Consider the following 9,560-nt stretch of genomic DNA (forward strand, 5'->3'; position numbering starts at 1 on the left):
TCAACATCAAGTTGCTCATGGATTTCACCAAAGTGTCCACCTCATGTAATTATTTAGGCCCACTGACTTGTGTTCCGCGTACAAACTGTGTGTCTTGTGTGCCCCCTGATGGAAAATATTTGGATTTAAACGGTGTTCAAATTCACATAAAACAGGTATGCTATTTTATAAAGGTTCGTAACTTAATCTAGTCTGAGATACATTTTAAAAAGTGTTTATTATTTAAAGATAGCTTATAAGAACGTTTTACATTTCAGATTTTAGATTTAAAATCAAATTTTAAGATTTTTAAAGCCGCAAACATATCTTATGTGCATACGTAAGCGCTATTATTCTTCTCGTTGTTGTTAATTATAGACCTTGTCGCTGATGCTGCATTAAATATTTAAATGTGATATCTAGCAAAAGTTTTCATCCAGTGTTTACGAGGAACTGGAGGATACATTCATTTAATCCAGGACGTGCGTGCGCGTGTGCGTGTGCGTGACATCCTACCACACCATTTCATCTTCTGTGCGGTTTTATCGTTGCCATGTGGACCCATGGAAAGAAAGAGGAAGGGGGGACATGCCTCTTTCTTTTTACTCTCGTTAAACTTGTCCCTCTATTTTATACCCCAACTTTCTTTCTTTCTTTCTTTTTTTTTTTTTAAGTCACGAGGTCTCCCCCCGGGGCAATCGCATTCCAAAACACACACAAGAATTTCCTTCTCCTCGGTTCACATACCACCCCTCCTCCCGGACTCAAAGAGAGAGAGAGAGAGAGAGAAAAAAAAAAATCGACGCCGTAAGAGCCAAACGACCCTTGTATCATTTTTTCGCAGACCGTAATGTGTGCGTTAGCGCGTCAACCATCGCGCTGTGGCGACCTGCAAGAAGTTTTCGTAACTGCACGCATCCAGACCCGCGTGTAAAAACGAATCTATCGGAACGCGCAGAGACCACACACTGGGCTCCTGCGTCGCGCGAGCGCGCGCTATCGCGTTCGGCAACGCTCGCGCCAGATTTATGGAGCCCGCCGTAAAAACGGCAAACACTCTTCACCAGGAGCAATGCAGGCAAAGTAGTAGACGAGTCGTTATTTCTACAAATGGCGCAATGATCGTATCGTGCTAATACCCATTCAGCGACATGCAACTAGGCGCTGCCAGCAAAAGGCGAAATGCCAAAGTGTTAACGAGACGTTTGCATCGGCAAGGTAGCAGCCCCCGTACGGCAAAAAGGGCGATCAGAATAAAGGCGAGCACCTACCTTTGGTTTGCCTGCGCTGTCTAGCCCGGGTCTTCCGCTGCTTACCATCACCGTTGTGCACGGGATAGGAGGCACTCTGACGTGCGACACTCTTTAGCTAGTCCAGGGGGAAAAAAAAGAAGAAGAAGCAGAAAATGGGGGAAAATATAACAGAGAGGAAAAGGGAGACTGTGCAAAAAAAAAAAGCCTAAACAGCAGATATACTTAACGCTAATGAGCTCATCACTCAGTCGCCAGCTTGTCATTTCCCTTTCCGCGTTTCGGACGCCTCGGGGCTTTTTGCGTTGTGCGTACCAAATCGGTAGGAAATGCCACTCGTTTTAATGCGCTGTGCGAAGGAGAGCTGCCCATTCACACGCATGCTGCAGCCCACGCTACCATAGGCTGGCCGCTGCAGAAACCCCCGCTCTGCCGGGGCCGTCCCTGCCTCCAGCCGGGGACAGAGCAATATAGCAAACAGTTTAGGAAACTCCTGAATATAAAAAAAGACTGATGCAAGACAGGCGAAAGTTTTTATATCGCAGGCCCCAGAATTTCTAAGAAAGCCTTGCTAGTTTGAATGGACTTGCGTTTTGTAATAACAAGGATTAATAGGGATTAGTTATTAGTTATTAGTCTAGCGGTAGTAGCGTGTTTTAGCAATTATGTGATGTTATATATTATGTTATAACATAATATTGTTGTTATGTGTTTTATATATATATATGTTAGAATAACTAAGATGTATATGATGTATATCTATCTCTCCTCTCTCTCTCTCTCTCTCTCTCTCTCTCTCTCTCTCTATATATATATATATATATATATATATATATATATATATATGTGTGTTAGAATAACTAAGATGTATATGATGTATCTCTCTCTCTCTCTCTCTCTCTCTCTCTATATATATATATATATATATATATATATGTGTGTGTGTTAGAATAACTAAGATGTATATGATGTATATCTATCTCTCTCTCTCTCTCTCTATATATATATATATATATATATATATGTGTTAGAATAACTAAGATGTATATGATGTATATCTATCTCTGTCTCTCTCTCTCTCTCTCTCTCTCTCTCTCTCTCTCTCTATATATATATATATATATATATATATATATATATATATATATATATATATATATATGTTAGAATAACTAAGATGTATATGATGTATATCTATCTCTGTCTCTCTCTCTCTCTCTCTCTCTCTCTCTATATATATATATATATATATATATATATATTGTTAGAATAACTAAGATGTATATGATGTATCTCTCTCTCTCTCCTCTCTCTCTCTATATATATATATATATATATATATATATATATATATATATATATATATATATATATATATATATATATATATATATATATAGCGAGAGAGAGATAGAGAAAGATAAGATATACATCATATACATCTTAGTTATTCTAACATATATATATATAAAGACCAATGAGACTGTGTTGTATCTCTTATTCAACCTGGAGGTCTCGGTGACCAATTTTCAGATTACACAAAAGAATACTGAAACCGCGTGAATGATGAGAGAAATCTTCAGAGGCTTTTTAAAATTCTTTTATAGGATTGAATACAAAGTGCGGCACATGCCAATCATCTGCCTGCGCATATAGATGAAGAGCAGCGCGGCTGTGTGCAGACGGGAAAGGAAGCAGTGGAGCAGTGTTTACAGCACATCCCTCTCTGGCCCCCTGCTCGTTCTCAGACACACACTTACAGTAGATACCCGGGGTTTCACCAAAGCACATGCTAGGCAGGAAATTATTACAATGGGAGTTCACCTAACTGACTGCATTGTTTCATTCAGCGGATGGCACTGCTGTCTCCCGTGTGCTCTTAGCCGAAATGCAGATAGGATGCACGGGGGAAACACAAAGACTGTGGGAGGGGTCTGACAATTTGCATCAAATTTCCCATGCTCCAGAAAGCTGCATGAAGACCTCATTCTGCCCCCTTGACTTTTTTCTAATAAGCGCTCAGAGCTGTTCTATCAGTGAGGAGAGCAAGTGATGAAGCTTGAGCCTTTAGAATTAGGGCTGTTTTGATCCCATTTCTATTCAATATGGCTGGATTTTGTCTTATGGTTTAAGACTTCATTTTTAAAAAAGCACACTGACTGAGTCTCCTCTCTCTGTGCAATTTGACAAAATAGGGACAGTTTTATTATTTTTATTTTTTTTTTATGTGCATGCTAAATCATAGAAACTATATCACTTACTGAATATTTAAATGTTAATTAAAACCAAGTCAGCATCCTTTAACCTTTTCTAAACATGCTGTTAAATACATTTTCCTTTATCATATAATATTCACTTTGTATTTTCAAGTAGTAAATTGGAGTATGGCATTGGAGCTATCTTATAGTAGTTACAATGTAATAGCACAGATATCACATGATTTACTGGATATTTTGGTTTCTGAGGACACTTCAACAGACTTGCGTTTATAGATCTGTTATGCTTGCTCATGGTTAATGGGTCTACTTTTGAAATAACTAGTTATGACCTTGCCAAAGATTTAGGTCATCTGGACACTGCAGAATCCATAAATGCAGCTTGTTAATCATAATTTTCCTTATCAAACAAAATTATATGAGCTTCAACATTCTTAAGTACCAGTATGTACATTTCAGAATTTGTTTGACCCAGACATTAAAAAAAGAAGAGGAACATAACTGAACCATTATTCCACAGGCACTTTCTCATGGGGATGGTTTAATCATCAAATGCTGAAACTGATTCTCTATAGGTAAAGTTTCCAAAAGCAAGCTAAAAACACCCAGGAATAGAAAAGTTAGACGGTGTTGCTGTGGAAACCGTGTACATTTATAAATACACACACACACACACACACACACACACACACACACACACACACACACATACATATACATATATATATATATATATATATATATATATATATATATATATGAATTTCAATGTCAACATTTAACAATCTCGTGGATTTAAATATTTTGAATGAGAATTAAATCTAATATCCATGAAAGGATTACTTAAATGACACCCTTTTTAGGATTATCTAAAAGAGAGTGGACTAAATCTTGGATATACCTTTAAAATAGGTGTAGGAAAACAATGGTCATCTATCACTATAAAAGCATAAATATCCTGCCTCTTGTATCTATAAGCAACATTTCAAAACATGACAAGAAACTGAGTGTGTCAAAATGGACATGAACAATGTTGATGACATATTTGTGTACTTTTTTATTGCGACACAAGCTCTTATCATCATATATAGACACATTTTAATATCTTTATACCAGTGTAGTGTCACACTCCTAATTAAAGCACTTCAGGATACCTGAAGTAGTTGGTGGCAATTACAGCTACTTATCACTTATTAATAAGCAACAATCTCAAGTTACGGTGTTAACGGTGTAATGATTAGAAAACACCGTCATCACATCAACTAATTTAAACTATTAGCATCCAAGTCAGCTTGTAGGTGTGGAAATTTACATCTACTGTTTTCCATGTTCACAACCAAGATGCTCTCTCTGGAAGCCATGTGTGCTGGCGCATTTGCATAAGGGGAAGCCCAGGAGCTGAGCCTGGTTGTCTCTCTCTCTATGTCTCATCCCCACAGATGCCTGTAAACAAAGGCATCTCTTCAAGGGTTGCCAAGGCACCCAAAAACATCACCACATTTCTGCTTCAATGAGTGCCGACTTGAGTCGGCTGCTGCTGAAATTTGTTTAACCATAGTCTAAAGGACAAGTTGCATTTGTTTAGTTAAAGTGGACAATTGTAATGAATAACTATGCTGCGTCGAGGGGCTTTTCAGTATTACCGCCTTTGTCTTCTTCAGAGGTTACCTCATGGAAAATGGAGCACTAACCATTATAATAAAAACAATATAATGAAAACTAATTAAAGCTGCATTGTTTGTTTGTTTGACTTCAACCCCCACAATTTTGTCTGTTAGATTAGGACTATTGTAAAGAAGACCTGCCTTCTTTTGAAGACCCTGAATATAAAAACAGCAATGGTATCAGATTCATGGCAATCTGAAAATCAGTGCTTTGTGTACTTTTCCTCCATTTGAAATCTCTTGAAAATGAATTAGATAAATGTCATTGCGATATTGACAAATTAAATTGTATCAACTTCTCATTTTTGCATTTCTTCATCAGCAAACTGAGTAATGCATTCTCTCATCATTACCTGCATGATCTTTGCCCTTAAATACCTAAACATCAAAAGAATGAGTGTTTAAAAGCTTCTGGTGTACTTTCACCTAACAACTCTCCACCCTACATTCACAGAGTCAGCCACTGCACAAAAGCTAGAATCACTTCAACAAATGGTGAATATCATCTTCCAGATTAATGTCCAAACCATAAAAATATCTAGACAGAGACACGATTACCCAAATCTCAGATATTATATAATGTGTAATATTCATTGATATGAATTCCTTCCCCACCTTAGCTATATGTGGCCAAGGCTGTAATATTAGGTTAGTATTACCCTCGGACAATTTTTGAGAAATATTGGCTACCAGCATATATGACTTGCACGCATATTATCCATTTGTTGCAGAAACAGTGCCTGAACACAGAGCTTGTAGAGATGTTCACCCCTCTTTTATAACCCCCTTCTGCATGACAGGTGAATGTCTGTGACACAGCTCCCACCTCTTCGCACACACTTCCAGTGAAAACAAAGCCTGGGAGGACAATGAATGAAGCACACCTGCATCCAGTATGCACAAAACCAGTCGATTGGATCCCTCTGCCTACGTAGCCAGACTGGCTGGTACACCGCCTACCCACAATTCCCAAGTAGACCTACGAGAAAGCATGTGTTGCATCTGGGGCTCAAACACTGAGACTTACCTGCACACTGCAACTCCTCCCATGAGCTCGTTAGTGTCTGAGTTTATGAAGTCTGAGTCAAGCTACTTTAGCCATGCAGTAAATTTAATCTGCAGGGTTTGTTCACCTAACACCTGATGTGTACAATCATAGTCCATTCCTACTGTTGCAGGATGACATTGCCAGACATGAAGGAATTTTGTTAGCACTTTGGTGGAGACTTTAATGGCTGATTAATAATTTTGTCTTTTTTTGTACATTTTGCCAATATCTCATATTTATAAGTTTAGTCCTTCGCTAACATTATTTATCTGAGTGTACTGTACTAATATCTAACCACTAAATGCAATACACACACATTATGTGCTTGTCACCAACTTTAAGGGATATCACTATGCGAGAAAGATGTTCTCAAATTTTAGAAAAGCTGCTGCTGGAATTAACCCCTAAATCACTATTGATTTGTGACAAATGACTATAGAAGCAGAGGTTGCATGCTAATATCAAATTTACCAAACAAGTCCAGAATCCACTCCAGCTGGCAAAAACAGTCCAGTAAACCACTGTGGAGTGTTAAATATAAAAACAGAAAATTCAATTGGAACTGTTGTCAGAATTTGAATTATTTTGTGAGCTGATATCTGTGGTCTGAGAATGTAAAAATTCCAGTCAGCTACATTTTATATATTTGTGTTTAAAATGTTACTGGACATTGGACCTGGAATTCAGTGATGCTAACCAAAGAGCAGCCTTACACCATCACCAGCGTTGTTGCTTTATTGCTTCTACTGTGGAGATTTCGCAATCTTGAATGTGGTATTTAAAAGATATCATGGCTTATGGGTTAGCAATAATAAATCAAAAACACTATAAGGAGTCTGACTGCAGCACTAATGTTCTTATCCTTCCTTCTTCCACGCAGGAGTAGCCCACACAGCAGAAAAGATTAAATGAAATCTCTCCTGGTCCTTCACACTTGACATAAGTGTCTGTATCTTTCCCCCCACCCCACCCCATCAACACATCGCAGCAGAAATAATCAGTGAACTGGAAATAAAAACTACAAGCAGGCCTGCGGGGCTGGCGCGGTGAGGTGGACGACGCGTGAGAGAGGCAGCACGCCACAGGTGGGCCCCTTTGTGTGCCCTCCTGATTGTGCCCCACTTTGGGAAAGCCCCTTCACAGCAGACGACAGCCGTCTCCAGCCCAACCTGAAATACAGGCCTGAGTGCTGGATTTTCCCACTGCTGCCGGGGGGATCGATTCCCAGGGATCTGTCTGAGCTAACCCCTCTTAAATGTCCCCCGGTTTTGTCTTCGCACCGCAGCTGAAATTCTCTGCATTCAGCGCGGCTGCGTGGCTGTGCTGTGATTCTCCAGGTTTGACAGGCGCTCCCGCTTTGTGTGAGTGTCTGTTCTAGTTGGAGGATTTAATACGCGCGTGCACACACAAACACACACACACGCACATGTACACACTTATCTATGTTTCTGTGCGCACACACATGCACTCAGTCACCCACACATGTACAGCTACACGCCACCTACGCAAATACCTACATCTAAACGCCCACACACTCATGTACTCTTGTGCGCAAACTCAGTCTGCTGGGCAAACAGACACACACACACACACACACACACACATTCGCACACATCCACCCACTCACACCCGTGTGGAGACACAATAAGTTTCGCATGCTAGCTGAGTGTTTCCCTGATCTGGTTTCCTCTGGTAAGGGACAGGCAATAAAACAAACAGCCGTGCTCACCAAGCACATTCTATGCATTTGGAGCAGCTGTTGTGAAGTTTGAGTGGTTTTGGGTGAGAGCAAAAAGGTGCGTGTGTGTGTGTACGTGTGTGTACATGTACACGTGTGTGTGTGTGTGTGTGTATCCATCATTCATCTCTGCTCTCTAACTGCCATGCATCTGGGAAGAACAAAGACACAGCGCTGGGTTTCTATTCCCACATTCCATTCCAGCAGAGACTCTCTCACCGACAACAATTAGAGCTCCACCCTTGCACCATGCACCACTTCAGCCTCCATGGCACACAAGCGCCGTGCGCACCCAGGTCTACCAACCACACACAGAACCCTCGCAGGCTGGAGTCGCACTGCCATGCCACTCAACACCACCATTTGACAGGAAATTCACCTCATTCTTGAAAAGGATTTATACAGGTTCAAAATCTTCATGCTAACATGAAGGAATCTCAGTACTTGAGGAGACTTAGGTATTTCAAAGTGCATTAATATAACAAAAAGATGTGTGTTATGCCAAGAAAGCTCACATAGGAAGTTTAATATCGAAACATTGCTGTTGTCCGAGTTTTTTTGCTAACGGCAAAGGCTTTGAAAGTTTTTGGAATTGTTCTTACCTGCACACATGTCTGAGCTCTTCCACATGCAGTCTACTTCACCGCCTCTCTTCTATCCTCTCTCTCTCTTTCTCTCTCTCTCTCTCTCTCTCTCTCTCTCTCTCTCTCTCTCCCTCTCTCTCTCTCTCTCTCTCTCTCTCTCTCTCTCTTTCTCCCTCTCTCCTTTCTCCAGAGTGTGCAACGGCTAGCGGTAGCCTGCAAAATCCTGAGGAGATACTGCCGTCCTCGCTCTCCTCTGGGTGTGTGTGTGTGCATGCGTGTGTGTGTGTGTGTGTGTGTGTACGTGGATTTCAAGCTGAGCTCTTGTTGCTTGCTGTGCTTATCTGTATGTCACTGTGAGCGGCTTATCCACTGGCAGTGGGTTTAACTACATAGCCTCTCTCCACCCCCAGGGCCGCATAGTAAGCATGCGTGAGCGTGGAGGCTTCCTGCCTACTTACAGCTCTTGGTGTCAGCCCACCCCACCCCCCACGCTCCCGCTCTCTCTCTCACACACACACACACACACACACACACACACACACACACACACACACACACACACACAGATACAGGCACACATACACTCACTCACTTCCTACCTCTATCTATCACCTGACCAACCTACCTGAGCCAACCCCACGCACAGCAGCATGACTCCTTTCTCTTTCTCTCTCTCTCTCTCTCTCTCTCTCTCTCTCTCTCTCTCTCTCTCTCTCTCTCTCTCTCTTATATCACACTTTCTTTTCATTGGTGTTTAGTTACGTATTTATGTAAGTTATGAATTCGGGTCTCTGCTTGAGACTTACATTTCAGGGATCAGTGTTTGAGATCCCACTGAAGGTATTTGGAATTTAAGAGGTTTCTCACCCTTTTGTGCATAAATGTTTTGTTAATGTAAAACGATGAACTCTTTTTGCCTGCACACTACTGTAGGCAATAATGGGAATTCTTGTGATCCATTTCCTGAGAAAAGATTTCCAGAGGAAGGGAGTACGCAACTACACGTAGAACACAGCTGTGCAGAATTCCTGTGATCTACGAGGGGAGACTCAGCTAAACAAGAAAATATTTTGCCAACGTT

The 9,560-nt window shown here is 40.8% G+C and overlaps 1 long non-coding RNA gene across 3 annotated transcripts in view; it reads right to left on the reverse strand.

Annotated features, from left to right (window-relative positions):
- Window positions 1-8,925, reverse strand: part of LOC145659285 (uncharacterized) — a 28,988-nt gene extending 20,063 nt beyond the window's left edge. For 2 of the 3 annotated variants that reach the window (XR_014125334.1, XR_014125332.1), the window contains exon 1: window positions 1,251-1,991. This is a non-coding gene — a long non-coding RNA (uncharacterized LOC145659285). Of the gene's footprint in view, window positions 1-1,250; window positions 1,992-8,497 lie in introns of those variants that run through there. The other variant, XR_014125333.1, reaches the window with a different exon arrangement.
- Window positions 8,926-9,560: the final 635 nt, after the last annotated feature.

The sequence above is a fragment of the Electrophorus electricus genome, chromosome 9 (assembly GCF_041902795.1).
Source record: "Electrophorus electricus isolate QZ-2024a chromosome 9, ASM4190279v1, whole genome shotgun sequence".
NCBI lineage: Eukaryota > Metazoa > Chordata > Actinopteri > Gymnotiformes > Gymnotidae > Electrophorus > Electrophorus electricus.